This window comes from Giraffa tippelskirchi, chromosome 10, assembly GCF_054371585.1.
Source record: "Giraffa tippelskirchi isolate mGirTip1 chromosome 10, T2T-mGirTip1v1.2.pri, whole genome shotgun sequence".
In the NCBI taxonomy this organism is placed as follows: Eukaryota; Metazoa; Chordata; class Mammalia; order Artiodactyla; family Giraffidae; genus Giraffa; species Giraffa tippelskirchi.
The window spans coordinates 157506414-157531573 of record NC_137284.1 but is presented as its reverse complement, the minus strand read 5'-3'; the positions used below and the strand labels follow the sequence as shown (position 1 = coordinate 157531573).

Genomic DNA, 25160 nt, shown 5'->3' with positions numbered 1-25160 from the left:
AAAGAATGATCAATCTCACAAAAAACTCAGGGTTGATAACAGAGGACCGAGTGACCTCTCAAACCTTTGGGATTATTATCCCATGGTATTATTTTCAGAAAAGAAAACAACGGCTGCTGGGCAGCAAAAAGCAGATGCAGTCTACTCCCACCAGGTCAGACCAATCGCCAGTTATGTACGGCATCCCTACTGTTTCCCCAGCATGGTGCTCCATGCAGGAGAGAGAATACAGGTCTTCTGTAAGACCTGATCAATGGCCACAAAAAGTCAGATCATCTAAATAGTAAGGCTAACACACAAGGGACAGTGTGAGAATTACACAAGAAAGAAGACATGCTGTGAGCTAAGTGCAACTTGCACAGCACAGATACCGACGGTAGAAGTTCAGAGAAGGGCACTCTGACTTCCAAGAGAAGAGACTGAAGTTGGCCTCTGAAGACGTATAGGAAGATTTGCAGCCCAGGAAGACAGGAGCTTGCCAGCTAAGCAAGACAAAGAAATGAGGGAGATTGGAGACCTGCCTGGCTGGAACAGAAACAGACCCTCCACCTCCAGAATGATTTCCTCCACTAAGGTCTTGGCTCCCACCACCCACAGCGACCGCGCCTCCTTATTTATTTTGACAAGCTCATTTAATGTGAGCAGAAATACCATCTCATTGACATGAGCAAGATTTGGGTAGTCAATTCCTTTTATCACTTTTCCTTTCTAGGAGAAGCATTCTACCCATCAGTTTTCCTCTTTAAAACCTTCCTCAATCAGCAAGAAAGGGAACCAGTGCTTTCGCTCCGCAGGCTGATGACAAACGAGGGCATTAATTTCCCTGAGCAGGCGCCTCGGTTTGCCATTTGCCTAACCAGCAGTAGACAAATGCAGTCATGGAGAGTGTCTTTAGGGGCAATAACTAAGGACGATTGGAAATGTTAACTCTGCAGATGTAAAAAAGGCAGCTCGGCCACGAAGCACTGCTCCATGCGGACCCATATACTGACTGCAGGCACTGAACTCAGATCCTTCCGATTATTCCGCTTAGTGTAAAGGACAGACAAAAATATGTCCTCTAAGCATCTTCCATACTACCCTTCTCTGCCTCAAGAACATGCAATGGCTCCCTACTCCCTGTTGGAATGCAGACAGAGGTTTTCAGATGAGATTCAAGGTCATTGGGAATTGCCCTTGGCCACAAGGAACTGCCTTACCCAAGGTTATGACCTTGGGGACTTGTTGACAGGGAAACCCAAAGACTGAGCCTCCTTGTCTCAAGCTAGGAGACACCTGAAGACACAGCCCAGCTCCTAGCAGGACTGTCTGAGGCCTCAGTCACAACAGCAAGGCGGCTGTTTCCCTTCTGCCAATCTGCTCTCCTTCCCTCGCTATGAGCGGCCCCTTGTCATTGAAGTCCTCTGTATCCTTACTGGTTTGTCAGCTTGATCTGTCCTTACCGAAGGTGATGTGTTAATATCTCCTACATGTTGCCATTTCTAGCTCCTTGCGTCTTCTGTGATTGTGGCTCCGTAACAGTGGTTAATTAATGTAATTAGGTAATATCTTTATTACATATTACCCCTGTAGCATTTTAAAATGTTCCTATCTGTCATATTTAATGCTTTTAGGTATCAGTTCTACTTTGACATTAGGAGTGCAACCTGATGTCTTACTGTTTCCATTTCCCTCGTGTTCTCTGTTGCTTGAGTTCTTCCAGCCCTCTCTTTTGAGATGACGCTCCTCCTCTCTTGAACTGCTCAAGAAGCAGTCACGGCACACTGCTCCCCATGCTTTGAGTGTCTGGAACCGTTGGCTATCGCCTTGAGGAGTCACAGACAGTTTGATTAAAAATAAAATAAAGATCCTTTCTCACACTTTCTTTCACTGGGTTTTTGAAAAACTTCTGCTTCATTGTTGTATTGTTATTTTTTTAATGTTGTGTTGAGAATTCTAATTACGGATTAACTCTTTCGCTCTTGCAAGTTATTGTAATCTTTTTTACCTGAAAACTTTGAAACGTTTTTCTTTATCTTTGAGGTCTAATAGCTTTACTGAGATATATTGTGAATCTAATCATTCACTCTGTTTTCTAAGGAAACCAGCAAACCCTTTCAATTATAAATTCAGGTCTTTTTTATATCTGTAAAGTTTTCTGGGTTTACAACTTACATGTTAACTCCGCTCCATCGTTTCTTTTCTATATCTGTGACTTTGGTTATGCGTATGTTTCTTCTTTGCTGATCTTCCCCACAAACAGACCCCTTTCTGTTTGACTATTTTTACTTCTTCATCTTATTTTTGCATTGTTTTCTTGCATTTCTTCGATGCCTCTTATTACTCTCTTCATTTCTTTCTGTTTTTCTGCCCATTTTTGTTTTTAATTTTTTATTTCTGATTCACGGTGGTTCTTCATAAGTGTTGGAAAATATTTAATTCACTTGGAGCAGGTCTTACAGTTTTGTTTCGTGGGTGTCTCTAGAGAAGTAGTTCCATCAGTGGGAATGTGTTAATTCTCATTTTTTATATTTTTGTGGTAATTTTGTTTAGACTTATTCAGTTCCACAGCACTCATTTTGCATATCTGTGGTGGTTTACAGATTTCTAATCTAGTGGCTTGATGTCATCTCCTGCCTGTAGAGTCTGGTTTCTTTAATGTGTGAGCTTCTTATTGATGCACCCTCTATTTTTTATATTACTTTTGGTCTTGCAGGACTTTAATTTTTACTTTCGTTCCTTTTATTTTTCCCACCCAAACCCCCAAAGTGCCTATCCCTTATTTTTTGCCTTTTGCTCAGCAGAAGCTGTGCTCTTTGAAGTCTACCACTTCCAATCACATCGATTATCTTCCCTGTAATCAGTGCTATGGTCTACTAGCACAATTTTTCCCAATATTTTCACAAATAGGTTAGCTATCATTATGGCTGTGGTTTTAGAATAATTTTATACCTGCTATTCATTCCTCTATTCTCTCTTCTGGGCAATGTTTTTGTTTTGCTCTATCTTGCTTTTTGAATCAGACTGCCTTTGCCTAGGAAGAAGGTTTGCAAAAGAGTCTGAGAGATTGCTTACTGAGATTTTATTTTTACTTAAAAACAACTTGAAGTTTGTGCATTCATTGTCTTCTAGTTGGGCCAATGTCCCAGGCTTTGTGTAATTTCATAGACCCTTCTTTTGTACTGTGGTGAGATGTGGATTTAGGAAGCTGCCATTGACCCCCCCACCCCCCTGCCCCACCCCCGCCCCCAACTACCTGGAAGACATAGCAAGTATTTTTTCAGAGATTCCTACCATCTTGACTTAATCTCTGAATTTGCAACTTATTAATTATAAGGCAGTGCATTTTAAAGGTACTAAATAGCAAAATTCCAAAAGCAGCTAACCAAAACCTTTGTAGGGATTTGGATGAGAGAATAATTTTTGTGAGATGAGGTACAGCATAGTGGTTAGAGGGCAGGCTGTGAGGTCACAGGGAAGTGAGTTTGAATTCTAACCAGCTGCTCCTTACCAGCTGCGGGGCCTCAGGTTAGGACTTCTAGGCTCATTTTACAGATCAGGAAGCTGAGGTCGAGAGAGTTTATCACACACTCACCTTCACAGAATGTGCACGCGTGCTGAGTCACTTCAGTCATGTCCAACCCTTTGCGACCCTATGGAATGGGGCCCGCCAGGCTCCTCTGTCCATGGGGCTCTCCAGGCAAGAATACTGGAGTGGGCTGCATGCCCTCCTCCAGAGGATCTTCATAGAGTACTAATAGCTAAGTGAAATAATGCATAAAAAGGGCTTTAGGTAGAGTTTATGGTTCATAGCAAATGTTTATGAAGTGTTAGCCATTATTATTAACAAAATAACAGAAGAAATTAGGAAAGCCTTTATAGATGATAATTACTTAATTTGTACATTAAAGTTTAAGTGTTAATGGTGGAGAGAAATTCCTGGGAGAATTATAACTTGAACAAAGATGCAGTAATGACCCTTGAACTTGAAATATTGGCCAAAAAAAAAAAAGAGAGAGAGAGAGAGACACAGAATTTCAGGAAAATGAAACAACCTTCTCTCCCCATCTGAAGATTTCCACAGAAAAGCTGTAGTAGATAAAATTAGATTGATTTGAGGGTCTGAGTATGGAGGCAACTGAATGAGCTTGAGGACTTGGGGGTTTACTTAATTCGATGTTTCTGGAGAAACTGATCCAAATATTATTTATAACGTGCTGTGATAAAAGCATGTTCTGAGTCTATACACATTTGGGAAAGTTTATTGAACTACACTAAACTCGTTTCTTTATGCCAGAAACATGCTCTGAGTTTTAATATATTGGTTTGCATCATGAATCTTCAAAGCGATGACACTGTGTTGAGCCACGTTTCTCACATTTGAGTATAGTTTGTGACCCTTTTAATAAAAATAAGATAAAGTGCTCAGATCCCAGTTTGAGCAGAGCAGAAAGAGAATTCAAGTCAGCCTGGAAGCTGAGTCTAAGGGACTCTCCTAGATCACTGACCACTATTCTTCACCGAGGACAGACTGGAAGGGTGATATGAAACCTCATTAGAGGGAAAAACTGTTTGATCTAGCTCACCTTATCTCCATGTGCAGCGCATTGGCTATTGCTCTGTGCCTATAGAGTGAGCTCTGGAGATATGAGAAATCGGTGACTCATCTGCTGTCTATAATTGTCCTTGGTTATTGGGCCATGCAGGTTTGCATTTGATGGTCGTGTCCACACCATCCACACACTTTCAGCGGTTTCTTGCTCTTCCCAGTCCATGCTTTTATCATGTGCCTCTCTTCCAGGAAACAGGACCAGCACCTGCATTCTTGGGACCCTGAAGGAGGAATGGATGCTCACTCCAGATGGACTGCATCTCCCATTCCTTCATCTTCTGTGATACCTGCACCCATCATCAAAACATCCACACACCTTACCAACTTCTGATACACCTAAGTTTCTGCATTCCTAGAGGAGTCTATCATGAAAGTCATATTTCCTCAAAGAAACACCAAGAGTATGAACATGTGAGCACGTGTAACCTTCTAGTGGCTGTTTTAGAAACGTTTTCAAACCGCGACTGAGCAGAGGCCCCCAGGTGTCTGTGGAGTGTGCGATTTTCCAAGGCACAGCTTTTCCACGTCTGTATCTCTGTTAGCTGAGGGGCATGTGACCTTTTGCCTCAAGTGGTGGCTCTCAGAACCTGCAGAAAGAGCTCACATTGTCTTCCCAAAAGCTCTCAATGTGTCAGCCTGATTGAAACTTGTGGGATGGTCCTCATCCATCCTGGCCGACAGAGCCTGAGTTGGAGCTACAGGAATCACCTCCTCTCTCTAGGAAGAAGTTTGAGTCTCTTACACATTCAGAGTCTGATAGAAGGGTCTACAACAACACCATGAGCTGTGAAACCTGTAGAGAATTTAATGTCATCGGCCAACTTTGGCAAGGCTGCATTTACCCTTTCTTTCCTTCTGTCAGGCCCCCTCTATCTGCAAGGGTCTGGAGATCATTCTGAAATCCTCTCCCAACTCAGTGTCACCAGAGATGACAGGAGGGATTTAAAGATTAGTCATCTCCGTCTATCTATATTGTAATAGTATTTCTGATATTGTTTTCAAAAAAATGGACCTGCTTTCAAGGCTGTAAATGATCAGATTTATGCTTGACCACTTCACAAGGAGGTTTCTTGATACTCACTATGGACCAGTTATAAGCAGTTATAAGCTGTTGACATGTACCAATGTATTCCTCTATTGCTTGCAGTCTGCAAACATTTATGTCTTAAATCATCACCAGTATTGAAATTTTTCAAACACGTCACAAATGACTTCCAACATGTGGGCAGGCAAAAGCCGATGAGTTAGAGACTGAGTCTGTGTGTGTGTGTGCACACGCGTATGTATGTGTGTTTGTTATTGAGGTAAAGGAAAAGCACAGAATATTAAGTCTACCATCTTAACAACTTGAAAGTGTATAGTTCAATACTGTTAAATATATTCACATTGTTGTACAACAGAATCTGGAACTTTTTCATCTTGCAACATTGAAACTCTATACCCACCTCCAGAGAAAACCATAATTTAAAAAGATACCTACACACCAGTGCTCACTGCAGCACTATGTACAACGGCCAGGACATGGAAGCGACCTAGATGTCCATCAACAAAGGAATGCATAAAGAAGATGTGATACATATATGCAGTGGAATACTGCTGCTGCTGCTGCTAAGTCGCTTCAGTCGTGTCCAACTCCGTGCGACCCCATAGACGGCAGCCCACCAGGCTCCCCTGTCCCTGGGATCCTCCAGGCAAGAACACTGGAGTGGGTCGCTATTTCCTTCTCCAGTGCATGAAAGTGAAAAGTGAAAGTGAAGTCGCTCAGTCGTGTCCGACTCTTAGCGACCCCATGGACTGCAGCCTACCAGGCTCCTCCATCCATGTGATTTTCCAGGCCAGAGTACTGGAGTGGGTTGCCATTGCCTTCTCTGCATACACGCACTAGTATACATAAAGTAGATAACTAATATGGACCTACTCAACACTCCGTAAAGACCTATATGAGAAAAGAATCTAAAAAGAATGGATGTATGTATATGTATAACTGATTCACTTTGCTGTACACCTGAAACTAACACAACATTATAAATCAACTATAACAAAAATTTTCTAAATAAATAAAATAAAATATAAATGAGAGCTTTGCCTGGAAAAAAAAATGTATGCCCATCCAGTTTCTGGGTGCACCTGGCCATCTTGTCAACCTGGGGCCTTGAGAACTGGATATAACCACCCGCATACAATGTTTTCTTGTCTGGCCTCCTGGGTGAGTCCTGTTTTTCACTATCATGGGCCTCAGCAGTTACTGAGGGGTGTCATTGAAAACAGACAAAGCAAGTGAGCCTTCTGAGCTGTAGTCTCCTGTCTGCATGTCTGTCTGTCTTTCCCCTCCACATGCAGTTCATGGGCTTCCCTGGTGGCTCAGCTGGTAAAGAATCTGCCTGCAATGTGGGAGACCTGGGTTTGATCCCTGGGTTGGGAAGATCCCCTGGAGAAGGGAAAGGCTACCCACTCCAGTATTCTGGCCTGGAGAATTCCAGGGACTGTATAGTCCATGGGGTCACAAAGAGTCAAACTTGACTGAGCCAATTTCACTTTTCATGGCAGTTCATGACACACTATTAGACACGAAGCACTCCCCCAGGTGTACAAGCTTCACCCTCTGCAGTTCTCAGGTTGAGGGCACCTTCCATCGAAAAGCCCTGGGTTCCGGCTTCCACAACAGGCTTCTCTGCGGGACAGCAAGAAAGAGCTCATGCATGCCTAAATTTCCTCTTCCCTACATCTATTTTTTATTTGAGCAGGAAAGGGGGAAAAAATACTAATTTTTAAAAGTAACTGACACCAGGCTACTTATTTCCATAATCCCGTTCTGATTTTTAACCAGTGCAGAATAGCCCAGCTCCATCTAAGATGAAGCGAACTGCATGCTTGTCTATAATTAATACCTTAAAATGTATACAAGGCATGCTTCCTCTTGCTCGCTCACCTCTACAAACTAAGTATATACAATGCATCATGTATGCCATACTGACAAACCATCCCTAAATTCACTTGCCTTAGCAGGAAGTTGGTGGTTATAACCTGGTGAGACTTGCTTTAAAATTTTTCTCAAAAAACAAAGTCTGAAGTGAAGCTGTCAGGTAGATTCTCCACACCAAATAGAACACCTGAACACAAATAGCCTCACATCTAACAAGGGTGGTTGTAAGTCAAGAAGGAGGAATCTGTTGCTAAGAGTAATCCTTTCTCCCTTAACAAGCTTTGATTTATTGTACTGCTGCGTTTTGGGCAAAACTCTATGTAGGAAATGTTAATCAAGGAGGAAGGAAGAGAGGCGGGGCTAAGATGGCGGAGGAATAGGACGGGGAGACCACTCTCTCCTCCACAAATTTATCGAAAGAACATCTGAACGCTGACCAAACTTCACAAAACTACTTCTGAAGGCTGGCTGAGGACGTCAGGCTTCCACAAAAACTGCGCATTATCCTCAAAAGAGGTAGGAGAAATTATAAAAGATAAAAAGAGAGACAAAAGAGTTAGGGACGGAGACCCGTCCCGGGGAGGGAGTCGTAAAAGAGGAGGAATTTCCAAGCACCAGGAAACCCTCTCACCGGCGGGTGTGGGGGAGGATTTTTTATCTCGGAGGGCAACGTAACTGGGAGGAAAAAATAAATAAAATCCACAGATTACGTGCCTAAAGCAACTCCCAGCAAAGAACCCCAGACGCTCGCATCATCCGCCACCAGCAAGTGGGGGCTGAACGGAGAGGAGCGGGCGGCATTGCCTAGGGTAAGGACCGGGCCCGAGTGCCCCGAGGGCAATCTGAGGGAGCTAACGTGAGATAGTAACCTAAACTGTGGGACAGCCAGAGAGAGAGAACTATCCCGCGAAAAGCCCAACTCTAAGGCACTGCCGGCCCGCTCACAGAACAAAGGACTGAGCGATACCAGAGGAGAGCTAGCCGGCTGCGGACCGCCCCATCCCCCGCCGGACACAGCGGGCAGGCGGGGCCCGCCAGAGCCGGAAAGGGGCAAACTCGGCTCCAGAGAGGGCACCCCCTACCAAACTGCAAACAGGCTCCCAGTTTCTAAGCAAAGACTGCCTGAGATCCCGGAGGGTCGACAGCCGCCGGGAGGGTCGCAGCCAGAGACCAGCTCCCCAGAACCGACACAAAGCACACCGGAGCCGGGCGCGCCCGTAAACCGAGGCGGGGACCAGGGAGGTGATAAGCCGCACCGCCCCAACAGGGGACAGCGCCCTCGCCAAACTCCTGGCCGCCTGGGCAGCTCCGACCGGGAACGGCACAAGCCGCGGGCAAAATCGAGTCTGCGCCTTTGTGGAGTAACCGGGAGCCTGAACCTGAGCGGCTTAGACCTGTGACGTGCACGCAGCTCAGGGCCCGCTCCCCGGCCGAGTAACCTGAAGCCTGAGCAGGGTAGACGGGGAAAGCACACACGCCGTGAGCGGGGGCGAACCCAGTGCGGCCGAGACACTGCGAGCTTACCACACACACGCCAGAATTGCAGTGTTCCTTCCTCCCCACAGCACGATTGAACAAGTGAACCTAAAGAGATCACCTCCACCGCTTTGTTGCAGGACGGAAATTAGATACTGAAGAGATCTCCAAACAGAAGCCAAATAAACAGAGGGAAGCGCTTTGGAAGGGACAGGCCAACAGATTAAGATCCCTGTAGTTAATACCGACTGCATTAAAAAGGACCTATAGATCTTGAAAAGTATAAGCAGGAATAAGGATCTATCTAAAACTGAGCAGATCCCACACTGCTCACAACAGCTCCAGAGAAAGTCCGGGATATATATATTTTTTACTATTATTATTATTTTTTTTTTTAATTAAAAAAAAATTTTTTTTTTCTCTTCTTTCCTTTTTCTTCAAGTCCTCTATTACACCTTTAACTTTCATTTTCATAACCCACTATTAACTTGCAAAAAAAAAAAACCCTATTTTTGAAGCAAACTACATACATATATCTTATACCTTTTGTGTTTTCTTTTTTTTAATGTTTTTTTCCTGTTCTACATTTTTTTACTGTTTCTTTTTTTACTGTTTTACTGTGTTTTTTTTTCTTTTTACACTGTTTCCTTTTTTCTTTTTTCTTTTTTTTTTTTTTTTAGATTGTAAGTTTTATAAGAGTCTAACCTCTACTCTAGATTTTTAATCTTTGTTTTACATATTTGATATCAACTTTGTACATTTAAGAACCCAATCTTTAGGACCCATTTTTACTCAGGAGTGTGATCACTGGCCTGATCACTCTCTCCACCTATTGATGCTCTTTCTTCTCCCTCAGGGAACCTCTATCTCCCACCCTCCTCCTTCTCTTCTCAACCCAATTCTGTGAATCTCTGAGGGTGTTCTGGGTACCGGAGAACACTTCAGGAACAGGATACTGCCCAGATCTCTCTCTCCCCTCTTGATTCCTCCCTTTCTACTCATGCTCACCTCTGTTACCTTCCTCCCCCCTCTCTATGTATCTCTGTGAATCACTCTGAGGGTTCCAAACTGTGGAAAGCACAGAGGGAAGTGCTTACTGGCTAGATTGCTCTCTCCACATTTGAATTCCCCTCTTCCCCTCCTGGTCACCTCAACCCACCCCCCCCCACCTCATCTCTCCATGTAACTCAGTGAACCTTTCTGGGTATCCCTCACTGTGGAGAATCTTTTCACCATTAACCTAAAAGTTTTATTATTGAGGCTGTATGGAAGGAGAAGTCTTGAGGCTACTGCAAGAATAAGACTGAAAGCCAGGGGAAACATTAATTAATAAGAGACCATCCAATAGCCTCCATAAATTCACTGAAACCAAGCTCCACCCAAGAGACAATAAGTTCCAGAGCAAGACATACCACGCAAATTCTCCAGCAACGCAGGAACATAGACCTGAGCATCAATATACAGGCTGCCCAGAGGCACACCAAATCCATAGACATCTCAAAAATTAATACTGGTCACTCCATTACACTCTAGAGAGCAGAAATCCAGCTCCACCCACCAGAACACCGACACAAGCTCCCCCAACCAGGAAGCCTTGACAAGACACCTGTACAACCCCAACCGCAGTGAGGAACCTCCACAACAAAGAGGAACTTCATACTACCATTATACAGAAGGGCCACGCCTAACACAGCAATCTAAACAAGATGAAAAGGCAGAGAAATACTCAGCAAGTAAAGGAAAATGAGAAATGCCCACAAAGCCAAACAAAAGAGGAGGAGATAGGGAATCTATCTGAAAAAGAATTTAGAATAAGGATAATAAAAATGATCCAAAATCTTGAAAGCAAAATGGAGTTACAGATAAATAGCCTGGAGACAAAGATTGAGAAGATGCAAGAAATGTTTATCAAGGACTTAGAAGAAATAAAAAGGAATCAATATAGAATGAATAATGAAATAAAGGAGATAAAAGACACTCTGGAGGGAACCAACAGTAGAATAACGGAGGCAGAAGATAGGATAAGTGAGGTAGAAGATAGAATGATGGAAATAAACAAAGCAGAAAGGAAAAAAGAAAAAAGAATCAAAAGAAATGAGGAAAACCTCCGGGACCTCTGGGACAATATGAAACGCCCCAACATTCGAATCATAGGAGTCCCAGAAGAAGAAGATAAAAGGAAAGGCCATGAAAAAATACTCGAGGAGATAATAGTTGAGAATTTCCCTAAATTGAGGAAAGAAATAGTCACAGAAGTCCAAGAAACCCAGAGAGTTCCAAACAGGATAAACCCAAGGCGAAACACCCCAAGACACATATTAATCAAATTAACAAAGATCAAACACAAAGAACAAATATTAAAAGCAGCAAGGGAAAAACAACAAATAACACACAAGGGGATCCCCATAAGGATAACAGCTGATCTTTCAATAGAAACCCTTCAGGCTAGAAGGGAATGGCAGGACATACTTAAAGTAATGAAAGAGAATAATCTACAACCCAGATTACTGTACCCAGCAAGGATCTCATTCAGATATGAAGGAGAATTCAAAAGCTTTACAGACAAGCAAGAGCTGAGGGAATTCAGCACCACCAAACCAGCTCTCCAGCAAATGCTAAAGGATCTTCTCTAAACAGGAAACACAGAAAGGATGTTTCAACACGAACTCAAAACAACAAAGTAAATGGCAACGGGATCATACTTATCAATAATTACCTTAAATGTAAATGGGTTGAATGCCCCAACCAAAAGACAAAGGCTTGCTGAATGGATACAAAAACAAGACCCCTATATATGCTGTCTACAAGAGACCCACCTCAAAACTAGAGACACACACAGGCTGAAAGTGAAAGGATGGAAAAACATATTCCATGCAAACGGAGACCAAAAGAAAGCAGGAGTCGCAATACTCATTTCAGATAAAATAGACTTTAAAATAAAGGATGTGAAAAGGGACAAAGAAGGACACTACATAAAGATCAAAGGATCAATTCAAGAAGAAGACGTAACAATCATAAATATATACGCACCCAACATAGGAGCACCACAATATATAAGGCAAATACTAACAAGTATGAAAGGGGAAATTAACAATAACACAATAATAGTGGGAGACTTTAATACTCCACTCACGCATATGGATAGATCAACTAAACAGAAAATTAACAAGGAAACACAAACTTTAAATGATACAATAGACAAATTAGATTTAATTGATATTTACAGGAGTTTCCACCCCAAAACAATCAATTTTACCTTTTTCTCAAGTGCACATGGAACTTTCTCCAGGATAGATCACATCCTGGGCCATAAATCTAGCCTTGATAAATTCAAAAAAATTGAAATCATCCCAGCCATCTTCTCTGACCACAATGCAGTAAGATTAGACCTCAATTACAGGAAAAAAACTATTAAAAGTTCCAACATATGGAGGCTAAACAACACGCTTCTGAATAACCAACAAATCACAGAAGAAATCAAAAAAGAAATAAAATTATGCATAGAAACGAATGAAAATGAAAACACAACAACCCAAAACCTATGGGACACTGTAAAAGCAATACTAAGGGGAAGGTTCATAGCAATACAGGCGTACCTCAAGAAACAAGAAAAAAATCAAATAAATCAACTAACTCTACACCTAAAGCAACTAGAGAAGGAAGAAATGAAAAACCCCAGGGTCAGTAGAAGGAAAGAAATCTTAAAAATTAGGGCAGAAATAAATGCAAAAGAAACAAAAGAGACCATAGCAAAAATCAACAAAACTAAAAGCTGGTTTTTCGAGAAGATAAACAAAATTGACAAGCCATTAGCCAGACTCATCCAGAAACAAAGGGAGAAGAATCAGATCAACAAAATTAGAAATGAAAATGGAGAGATCACAACAGACTCCACAGAAATACAAAGGATCATAAGAGACTACTACCAACAGCTATATGCCAATAAAATGGACAACTTGGAAGAAATGGACAAATTCTTAGAAAAGTATAACTTTCCAAAACTGAACCAGGAAGAAATAGAAGATCTTAACAGACCCATCACAAGCACGGAAATCGAAACTGTAATCAGAAATCTTCCAGCAAACAAAAGCCCAGGACCAGACGGCTTCACAGCGGAATTCTACCAAAAATTTAGAGAAGAGCTAACACCTATCCTACTCAAACTCTTCCAGAAAATTGCAGAAGATGGTAAACTTCCAAACTCATTCTATGAGGCCACCATCACCCTAATTCCAAAACCAGACAAAGATGTCACAAAAAAGGAAAACTACAGGCCAATATCACTGATGAACATAGATGCAAAAATCCTTAATAAAATTCTAGCAAACAGAATCCAACATCATATTAAAAAGATCATACATCATGACCAAGTGGGCTTTATCCCAGGAAGGCAAGGTTTTTTTAACATCCGCAAATCAATCAATGTAATACACCACATTAACAAATTGAAAGAAAAAAACCATATGGTTATCTCAATAGATGCAGAAAAAGCCTTTGACAAAATTCAGCATCCATTTATGATTAAAACCCTCCAGAAAGCAGGAATAGAAGGAACATATCTCAACATAATAAAAGCTATATATGACAAACCCACAGCAAACATTATCCTCAATGGTGAAAAATTGAAAGCATTTCCCCTAAAGTCAGGAACAAGGCAAGGATGCCCACTTTCACCACTACTATTCAACATAGTTTTGGAAGTTTTGGCCACAGCAATCAGAGCTGAAAAAGAAATAAAAGGAATACAGATAAGAAAAGAAGAAGTAAAACTCTCACTGTTTGCAGATGACATGATCCTCTACATAGAAAACCCTAAAGACTCTACTAGAAAATTACTAGAGTTGATCAATGAATATAGTAAAGTTGCAGGATATAAAATTAACACACAGAAATCCCTTGCATTCCTATACTCCAATATTGAGAAAACAGAAAGAGAAATTAAGGAAACAATACCATTCACCATTGCATCAAAAAGAATAAAATACTTAGGAATATATCTACCTAAAGAAGCAAAAGACTTATATATAGAAAACTATAAAACACTGATGAAAGAAATCAAAGAGGACACAAACAGATGGAGAAATATACCGTGTTCATGGATTGGAAGAATTAATATAGTGAAAATGAGTATACTACCCAAAGCAATCTATAGATTCAATGCAATCCCTATCAAGCTACCAATGGTATTTTTCACAGAACTAGAACAAATCATCTCACAATTTGTATGGAAATATAAGAAACCTCGAATAGCCAAAGCAATCTTGAGGAAGAAGAATGGAACTGGAGGAATCAACCTGCCTGACTTCAGGCTCTACTACAAAGCCACAGTCATCAAGACAGTATGGTACTGGCACAAAGATAGAAATATAGATCAATGGAACAAAATAGAAAGCCCAGAGATAAACCCACGCACATATGGACACCTTATCTTCGACAAAGGAGGCAAGAATATACAATGGAGAAAAGACAATCTCTTTAACAAGTGGTGCTGGGAAAACTGGTCAACCACTTGTAAAAGAATGAAACTAGAACACTTCCTAACACCATACACAAAAATAAACTCAAAATGGATTAAAGATCTAAACGTAAGACCAGAAACAATAAAACTCCTAGAGGAAAACATAGGCAAAACACTCTCCGACATAAATCACAGCAGGATCCTCCATGACCCACCTCCCAGAATATTGGAAATAAAAGCAAAAATAAACAAATGGGACCTAATTAAAATTAAAAGCTTTTGCACAACAAAGGAAACTATAAACAAGGTGAAAAGACAGCCTTCAGAATGGGAGAAAATAATAGCAAATGAAGCAACAGACAAACAATTAATATCAAAAATATACAAGCAACTTCTGCAGCTGAATTCCCGAAAAATAAACGACCCGATCAAAAAATGGGCCAAAGAACTAAACAGACATTTCTCCAAAGAAGACATACAGATGGCTAACAAACACATGAAAAGATGCTCAACATCACTCATTATTAGAGAAATGCAAATCAAAACCTCAATGAGGTATCATTTCACACCAGTCAGAATGGCTGCTATCCAAAAGTCTACAAGCAATAAATGCTGGAGAGGGTGTGGAGAAAAGGGAACCCTCTTACACTGTTGGTGGGAATGCAAACTAGTACAGCCACTATGGAGAACAGTGTGGAGATTCCTTAAAAAACTGGGAATAGAACTGCCATATGACCCAGCAATCCCACTGCTGGGCATATACACCGAGGAAACCAGAATTGAAAGAGACGCGTGTACCCCAATGTTCATCGCAGCACTGTTTACAATAGCCAGGACATGGAAGCAACCTAGATGTCCATCAGCAGACGAATGGATAAGGAAGCTGTGGTACATATACACAATGGAATATTACTCAGCCATTAAAAAAAATACATTTGAATCGGTTCTACTGAGATGGATGAAACTGGAGCCCATTATACAGAGTGAAGTAAGCCAGAAAGAAAAACAACAATACAGTATACTAATGCATATATATGGAATTTGAAAGATGGTAACGATAACCCTATATGCGAGACAGAATAAGAGACACAGATGCATGGAACAATTTTATGGACTCTGAGGGAGAAGGTGAGGGTGGGACGTTCTGGGAGAATAGCATTGAAACATGTATATTATCATATGTGAAACAGAACACCATTCCATGTTCGATGCATGTGACAAGGGCTCAGGGCCGGGGCAATGGGATGATCCAGAAGGATGGGATGGGGAGGGAGGTGGGTGGGGGGTCCAGGAAGGGGAACACATGTAAACCCATGGCTGATTCATGTCAATGTATGGCAAAAACTATTACAATATTGTAAAGTAATTAGCCCCCAACTAAAATAAATAAATTTATAAAAAAAAAAAAGGAGGAAGGAAGAAGAGCAAGGGTTTACCTTGTTTGTTGTCTCTTTGAGTTAGGACTATCATTATTTTCCATTACGTCTGATCCTCTCAGTTACAGTGTAGGAGTGAATTCAGCACTTTGGGAAATCATATTTATCCTTGCAAGCCACTAAGGCACCATTTAGTGAATTACTAATCTAAAGCAGCAGAGTTAACTTGAGATCGTTTTCAGAATTCATTAGGATGACAAAATTCCACCCGAGCTGAAAATCTGCTTTGACACATCTCACATTTATTATGGCAAATACCTCCCACTCCCATCCTCACTGTGCAATGGCTGGTAATTCTAGACCAAGAGAAACCATCTCAGCATAAAGTCTACTAAACTCCCAGTACTTGATGCAGAGCCCCATAAGCAGGAGATGTTCAGAAAACAACGTGTTAAATGCATAACACAAGGTGCTAGTCTAGGTAAAGACACGGGGAGCAGATTGGTGGCAGAAGTGGGGAGGTTGAAGACAAAAAAGCTTAAAACTGAGCCCTGATCACAGGGGCTGATAATCTGATTGGAGGGATAAGGCAGCATACCTGTGAAAATGAGTTAAGTGGTGTTATGTTTTCTCTGGAATCCTTCCCTAGGCCCAGAGCAAAGCCTAGCACACTGGAAACATAGAAACCCCTGAGCTGGGCTCCAACATGAACACAGAATTTGAGAGTATGAGATGAGCTGATGATGGAGGTTGCAGAGGCTAAGCTGAGGCGCATTTATCTCATCAGAACAATAAAGAGTCCCTGTTTGAGAACATAAATGATATAATGGGATCTGACTTGTGTCTGTGACAAGTCACTGGAGCGGCTCATGGCAGAAAGTTGGGGGATAAAGGAGGAAGCAAGGAGGCACCTACTGCATTACTCCAGGCGAGAGGGGAAGGTGGCTTGGTCCAGAGTAACAAGAATGGAGAGTTCCAATGGAATGGCGATCTGTTCAGAGGCCGAACGCTGAATCTTCAGATGGGTTGGGCAGTCAGTATAAGGGGAAAGAATAAAAATCAAGGGTGGTAAATGGTTAGCTTGGTATCCAGTCATCTCCCCACTGGAACCCCCAATGGGCTCTCCCCAGTCTCTCTTCAGAAAAAGAGCATCTTATTGCCGTCATGAACTTCACCTGCAGCTATCAATTTTGAGATGCGAGTATAAGCAACTGGGTGTGTGTCAGAGCTCAGGGGGGTGGACGGGCCTGGAATCACCAGCATCCATCTGTCCCCTCTTCCAGATGGAGGAAACTATCTGGAGAATAAATGCAGACCGAGATGAAGGAAGACCTTAGGAAAACTCTGTAGGACGCGCCAACGTTTATGAAGGAGTCAGCAAAGGAGATGGAGGAGCAGAGGCCAGGCAAGTAGAAGAGAACCTGCCAGAAGTCAGGAAGGAAACCAGTTCCAAGGAAGGGGCGATCCCCGGGTCAGAGGCTGCTCAGCTGTCATGAAAGATGAAGAAAAATGCCGTCTGCTTTGGAGAGACTGAGGTTGCTAGTAACTTTGACAAGAGCAGGTTCTGTGTGGTGATGGGAATAGAAGCTGCCATGGAAATGGTGATGAAATAGACCCCAGACGTCACCCACTTCAAGCCATCTCCAAAGACACCTGTGCCATGGAGAAATCGGGGCCTCTCTTCCGGGCTCAGACTGTAACTTGGGGTGACTGTGAATGCTCAGCCTTTGCCACTCTTTAGGATGTGTGAAATTCATGCCCCAAGAGGCCAAAAGCCAGACATGCCATTCATCACAGCACACCTCTCAGCACACAATAGCCATATGTGTTCGATCAGGAGTCTTTGATCTGGGACCCACTGGATCTGTGGGTTTAAAAGAGACCATACTGAAAATGATGTGCAAATACATATTTCTAGTGAAAGGGACCATAGCTTTTATCAGATTCTCAATAGGCCCATGTCTTCCTCTCAAAAAAAAAGATATTAAGAACTTTGTTCTACTCCAAAGAAATTGTACAGCCAGCTCACCAGGCCACAAGAGACCTTCTCTGAGATCAAGTCTCTGTGAAGGCATCATCTATCATCACCCAGGGCACCAGGCAGCAGCTGCACCACAGGCAGAAAACTCCAAATGGTCCAGCAGCCCAATAAATCACCCGTCCATCAGATCGAACACTCCTCTTTTAAAGGCTCTGATTCCCAGGAAATGTCACTTCCAGGCATGGAGCTTCAGAGGCTGATAAATGCTAGATGATCCATCAAATCGTGTGAAGACAGAGATTCAGTGGGGCCTCAGCGTGGTCTGCCTAAAGACTCGCAGCTCGGAGAGCAGAGAAGTGTCTGATGAAGGTCCTCCCAGCCCAGCTTCTGAAACCGGTTCCCGTCAGGAGCGCCTGCTTTGGGCAAGATATGGCTTATAAGTGGTACCTGGCATTCTGATTGGGTCAAGGCTGTCTCGAGGGTTTCACTCCACTTTAAACACTTGCTTCAGTTGCTAAAAATGTTCAGCAATGACGCTGAAACTTTTTCTTCCAAGAACGTAAAGGGATTGTAGGATGCTGTGTTTTGAAAGTGCCAGAAGTGTGGCATGACTTGGCTCTCCATCCACTCAGGGTGCTCCTTCCAGGACACCGTGAGTGTCAATATAAAAGTTCACATCCAAGTGACAGTGTTAGTCGCTAAGTCGTGTCCGAGTCTTAGTGACCCCATGGGCTGTAGCCCGCCAGACTCCTCTGTCCATGGGATGCTCCAGGCAAGAGTACTGGAGCAGGATGCCATTTCCTTCTCTAGGAGATCTTCCCAACCCAGGGATCAAACTGAGGTCTCCTGCATTGCAGGCAGATTCTATATTATCTGAGCCACCAGAGAAGCCTGTAAAAGTTCAACCTCCCATCACATTCAGGTGTAACTGTTCATCTGTCACCACCATATTTGGTCACTCTAGAACCAGAACTAAAGTCCAGTTAAGAAGCCAACATTTAAGGACATCCCTTCGGTCCAGTGGTTAAGACTGTCCTTCTACTGCAGGGGGCACAGGTTTGATCCCTGTTTGGGGAACTGAGATTCCCACATGCTGCAAAAAAGAATCTAACGCTTAGCCACTAGTGGAAATATGGTTATGTCTCCTCTGAAATCCTCTCCCTGGGGAGCGTTCCCAGTCGTAAAGTTAAAACAGAAAGATGTCCAAAATATTCAGTGTCTGCGGGTGTGGCAGGGCTCAAGGTAGGAATGATGTCCCTTATGCACACCTTCAGTCACTGAGTTTCAAGACAACAGACATTGATTCAGTTGTTTCCCTTTTTCTTCTTCCATGCTCAGCATCCAGCACAGTGCCTGGTATGTAGAAGCAGGACAATTATCTTTTTTTTTAACAATGAATAAGTTGTTGAGAAACCAGATGACCCATTGTATCAGTCAAAAAAGAAACCAGGACAGGGAATTTAGTACAAGAAATTAACACAGGTATTGGAAGAACTGAGATGCTGAAAGGGGCCATGAGGCAACGCGGATATTCACACCAGCAGGTACCGTTCTGCCCCCGGGGGTCAGGCAGGCCTCCCAGGGCAGGAGCAGAGTGAACCACAGCGGTGCTGCCTGCCTGAGTCAGGACGGCGGTAGAAGGAGCTGCCCCAGAGGAGCAGGAGCACTCGGTGGTAATCCCCTCACCTCCAGGCATCAACGGGATGCACCTATTTGAAGGATAGGTCTATGTAGGTGCCATCAGGGAGACTCACTGGAAAAGAACTTGATGCTGGGAAAGACTGAAGGCAAAAGGAGAAGGGGACAGCAGAGGATGAGATGGTTGGATGGCATCACCGACTCAATGGACATGAGTTTGAGCAAACTCCAGGATACAGCGAAGACAGAGGAGCCTGGCGGGCTGCAGTTCATGGGGTCGCAAAGAGTCAGACACAACTGAGCAACTGAACAACAACAAAGTGCCAAAAAGACAGTGAAAACCAGGCGCACTCAAGTCCCTCAGAAGAGGAGTTTCATTTGCTCCTCAAAGGGAAGGCTGGGATGTCCGTGGCTGTATCCCAGTCCATGAAAGGCGTTCCTTCCAGAGCCGTGTGTTGGGCTGCTTGCTAGTATAGATGACAAGGGTCTGCACTGGTTTCCATAGAGGACATGGATCGAGTTCCTTCCTTTAAAGATGAGTAGAATTAAGTTGAAAAAGAGAATACAGAAATTCTAGAATGGCGGTCATATCAAAGCAGAGGCTGAAATGACTAACCGAGATGTAAACCTCACCCCGGAGCAGAGCTCGTCCCTGCTGAACACCCGGGCATGAGTCTCCCAGGATTCCAGGCACTTGTGCCATCTCCACACTGGGAATGTCAAATCCCTGAAGACAGGAAGGACCCAACCCCTTGTCTTCTCCCGAGTTTCCCGGCTACAGAGCTGCTGATCACAGCCTCTGCCTCCCCTGGGCTCCTTCAGAGTCCGCCTCTCACCCATCCTGCCACCTTTTCAGTCCAAAAAGATGAACTAGGTCCTCGTGTTTATAGTTCTTCCCTTCTAGATGCCCTTGAAATGAAAGAGATACAAAATAAGAACGACCTAAAGGTCGTTGGAAAACAGGAAGGGTGTCAGCGTGGAGGTGTGTCTTTGAGCAACATCTGGGTCATTTAAAGACAGTGGATGTAGATAAGAGGGAATGACGATCAGGATGCAAACAACAATATCAGCTGGAGGGGTAGGAGGGGGTGACGTCTGCTTCCCTCACAGAAGGGGGAGCCTCGGCTCCCAAAGAAGAGATTCCGTTCTTCCCATTCCCACCACTGAGCACTCATTTTCATCTTTTCTCCCCTCTCCAAGGGAGCATGGTGCAATAATGGGATCGGCCGGGACCTAACACTTCTGTCCTTGGGTGTCAGAGGCAAGAACCAGGCAGGTACCTCCCCCTGCCTGGGCGTCACAGCGGATGCCCTGTCACCCTTGCTCCACGTGCCCCGCTGCCCACGTGCGCCAGCCCACCTGGAGGGGGTCTTCTTTCCCCCTCTTCCAGCATCTCTGCTTGCAATGGAGATAGAAGCATCCAATTCAGATGCGTTGAATTAGGTCTTCAGTTTGCAGATCTCAGCTGCCTTCAGGGCTAAGCCTCACTCTTCAATCCAGTTCTTTTTTCACTTATTAATGGAAATAGCTATTCAGAAAAACACACATTTTGAGGCCGTTTTAATCAGAGAGCCCTGTCACTTCAGGTAAAGTGGTGTTTGCTCTCTTTATCCCACCGGCTTTTCCCCTGAGTGTGCTGTACCAGCTACGACCTAGGAGGGTCAGCAAGAGCCAGAGACCCTGGAGCCCTCAGTGGGGTCTGTACTGTGGTTCCTGCCCAGCTTCCTGAAGGGAAGCCTTTGTACTGGGGCATCTTCCCCTCCAGGATGAGGTTTACTCTGAGGAAATGGAGAGCTGACCTTTACAGTTTCTGAGCCAGTTCACCCCAGGTTAATCTGGCTGTGTAATAAAAAATGAAGAATCGCCATATATTAGATTAAACTGGCCACAGATAAGGGATCAATTTCAAAATATGCTCCATCACCAGAACATTTTATTGATATCTCCTAGAAAAATGTGAGATAAATATAAAATCTAGAAAACTCGATAAAGAAGATAGGTAGGTACACACACGATGGAATACTGGTTTAGTCACTAAGTCGTGTCTGATTCTTGCAGCCCCATGGACTGCAGCCCGCCAGGCTCCTCTGCTAAGGGATTTCCCAGGCAAGAATATTGGAGTGGGTTTCCAAATACTACTTGGCCCATAAAAAAGAATGAAATAATTCCATTTGCAGCAATATGGATGGACCTGGAGATTATCATAGTAAATGAAGTAAGCTAGTCAGAGAAAGACAAATTTCATATAACATATTGCCTATTTGTGGAATCTTTAAAAAATGATACAAATGAACCTGTTTACAAGACAGAAATAGACTGGCAGAGATAGAAAACAAACTTACGGTTACCAAAGGGGAAAGGGGGAATAAATTAGGAGTTTGGGATTAGCATAAAAACACTACTACATATAAAATAAATAAGGACCTACTGTCTAGCACAGGAAACTATAGTCAATATTTTGTAACTCTAACCAATGTCTTATGATCACCTATAAGGAAAAAGAATCTGAAAAGCTACGCATGCATGAATGCTCAGTCGCTTCAGTCGTGCCCTACTCTTGGCAACCCCATAGTCTGCAGCCCACCAGGCTTCTCTGTCCATGGGATTCTCCAGGCAAGAATACTGGAGTGGGCTGAAAAGCAATATATAGAGAGAGAGCTCTAGAGAGAGCTGGATCACTTTGCTATACACCGAAAACTAATACAACTTTATAAATCAACTATACTTCAACTTTTAAAAGATGAAGCTACATTAAAGCACACACAAAATATAGATAAAAATCTGTTATGCTGGAGGTATGAAGGATGGGACTTCACAACAGTGATGCCTTAAACAATTACTCAGCTGCACACAGTGCCTTGTAATTTTAGGCAGAGCCAGCACATTTTCAGTTAAGTGGATGCAATCATCCCTTTTAAAGGAAGCTGAAGAACAGACTTCTAAACTAATGTTAATGAAAGAAAAACTGATCAATCACTAAATTCCAAGGAGTTGATTAGACATCTTTCCAGAGTGACTGGAGAGACTGGGAAGTGTGCTGAAGGCCCTGAGAAGGTGGCTGGGACTTGAACACACTGCCTTCCTTGCAGATTTCTGCCTCTCCATATACTGTCCTGATTGGTGGAAATCTTTCTCTTTGTTTCCTTTCGACATCTTATTTCCATTGACTAGTGCTTTTCCTTCAAAATTTAAACAGAAGCAATAGGGTCCCTGAAATAACTTGAGACATTAGTCATTTTAATAGGTTGAATTCCCCCATTAAAAGGCATCTTCCCACAGTTTAGATACAAATGCACGCTCTTTACCGGATCTGCGTCAAAACCGAATGACAGCAGCATCACTAACGTCACTGACTGTTAATAAATAAAGGAATAGATGATATGTACAAGGAAAATGCCAAGAAGAAGCAGCTATATGAATATTCACATGAGCTTTCAGAGCCAACATTCTTTAAAAGGACAAGGGAGCAATTTTATATTGATTACAGAGATAATTCACAGAGAAAATATAATAGTCATGTATCCTGGGACACATAATAAAACATCAAAATAGTTACAGTGAAAGATGTGTAAATTCAAGGAGAAACTGAGAAAATTAGATTAGAAACACACTTCTCAGAAATGGATTAAATAATAAAAATGAGGTTTAAGAATTTGAATAACATGACTAACAACCTCAGTATAATATTTAATAACTATGTATAAAAGCTTTACACCCAAAAGTAGAATAAACACTTTTAGAGTGCTAATGGAACATTTAAGAAAAATTTCATTCGTTTATAAAGATATTCTCCATATGGTCTCCCTAAGACAGTGATCATTCAGAACCTGCTTCCTGATCATCGTACAAGTGAACCAGAGAGGACAGGAGGGCGGTCAAAACAGATCTAACCACTCACAAAATGCCAAACCTTCACCTACTTGATGTTCGTCCTCAAGCACAGTAGAAAAGCTTTTGTATACATATACAAAGAGCATGTAAAATACAAATATTTTAGAAAACATGAATTTTTGCCTAGTTAAAAAATTTATGACATTTTGGTTCCACGTGTTTGACAATGTGAATAGAATGCTGCTGCTGCTGCTGCTGCTGCTAAGTTGCTTCAGTTGTGTCCAACTCTGTGCGACCCCATAGACGGCAGCCCACCAGGCTCCGCCGTCCCTGGGATTCTCCAGGCAAGAACACTGGAGTTGGGTTGCCATTTCCTTCTCCAGGGCATGAAAGGGAAACGTGAAAGTGAAGTCGCTCAGTCGTGTCCGACTCTTCGTGACCCCATGGACTGTAGCCCACCAGGCTCCTCCGTCCATGGGATTTTCCAGGCAAGAGTACTGGAGTGGGGTGCCAGTGCCTTCTCCGGAATAGAATGCTAGAGTTCTAATTTTTCCAAAAGTAGACACACAACAAGCAACAAAGGTTTACTGTATAGTGCAGGTAACTGTAGTCAATAACTTGCCATCATGGAAAATAATATGAAAATAACATATGCGTATGTGCATAACAGCAGACTTATTGGAAAAGACCCTGATGCTAGGAAAGATTAAGGGAAGGAGGGTGTTAGACAATGAGACGGCCGGATGGCATCACCAATGCAATGGACATGAACTTGGGCAAACTCCGGGAGTTGGTGAGGGGACAAGGAGGCCTGGCGTGCTGCCGTCCAAGGGGTCTAAAAGAGTCGGACACGACCAGGAGACTGAACAACAACAGTAACTGAATGTTACAACTGAAACATTGTAAGTCAACTATACTTCAGTAAAATATATATATATATATATATAAATATATTAATTAAAAACTCAAATATAAGTCTGGGGCTAAAGAAGACCTGAAAGTAAAAGTCACCAACCATGAGTTCTGATAAAAAAAACTTCACATATTGAGATATAGGGAAGTCATTCTGGCTTATGCATGAGTTCACTTGAATTTGATACTAATTAGAATGGCCTGTTTGTGGCGTATCTATACATTGTACATCTGCTTTAATTATTAAAGAAAAGTGTACACTGATCAGAAGCAAAGAATGTCCACGTTAAAAATAATGACTAAATGCCTCTCTTCCTGGGACTCCAATGCTTGTCCTTGTTTACTGATAAGATTCTCTTCCCAGGCTCCAAACTGACTTGCTGGGCACGTGAACGGTGAAAGTGTCGGTCACACAGTCGTATCCAACTCTTTGCAACCCTGTGGACTGTAGCCCACCAGGCTCCTCCCCTCATGGGATTGTCCAGGCAAAAATACTGGAGTGGGTTGCCATTTCCTTCTCCAGGGGCTCTTCCCAACCAACCCAGGGATCGCACCCGGGTCTCCCGCATGGCACGCAGATTCTTTACCATCTGAGCCACCAGGGAAGCCAGCTGGTCTGCTTTTTTGTTTTTGCCTTGAACCCTTGAAGAAATGGAACCCTGACTTGTTTAACGCCCTTTGTCCTGACAAGGTATAACACTGTGCTAAAAACCCCTGCTTCTCCAAAGCGACTTCTCACAGTCATCTGGGAAGCGGGCGTCTAGGCCAGTCCTCAGTTTGGCTCAGATAAAGCTCTTTTCCATCCTCTTATTGATGGTTGATTAATTATTTCGTCCACAATTCAAACAAACCAACAAAAGCCCAAGATCCCGGCAGGAGGCCGGCCCCTACCCTGCGGCTCTTATTTCCTCGTCTGTGACGCCCGACAGCTCGTTCCCTCCGACCCTCTCATGTCAGGATGCCCCCTCATCTGT

At 43.0% G+C, this 25160-nt stretch overlaps 1 long non-coding RNA gene across 4 annotated transcripts in view; it reads right to left on the bottom strand.

The window, feature by feature from the left end:
• LOC145523384 (uncharacterized) overlaps window positions 1-25160 on the bottom strand; it is a 99383-nt gene that overhangs the window by 38087 nt on the left and 36136 nt on the right. For 2 of the 4 annotated variants that reach the window (XR_014066526.1, XR_014066525.1), the window contains exons 5-6: window positions 4566-4812; window positions 3575-3740 (exon numbers count right to left, since the gene is read on the bottom strand). The exons of 1 other annotated variant lie outside the window; for it this stretch is intronic. This is a non-coding gene — a long non-coding RNA (uncharacterized LOC145523384). Of the gene's footprint in view, window positions 1-2931; window positions 3014-3574; window positions 3741-4565; window positions 4813-25160 lie in introns of all 4 variants that reach the window. One more of the 4 variants, XR_014066523.1, reaches the window with a different exon arrangement.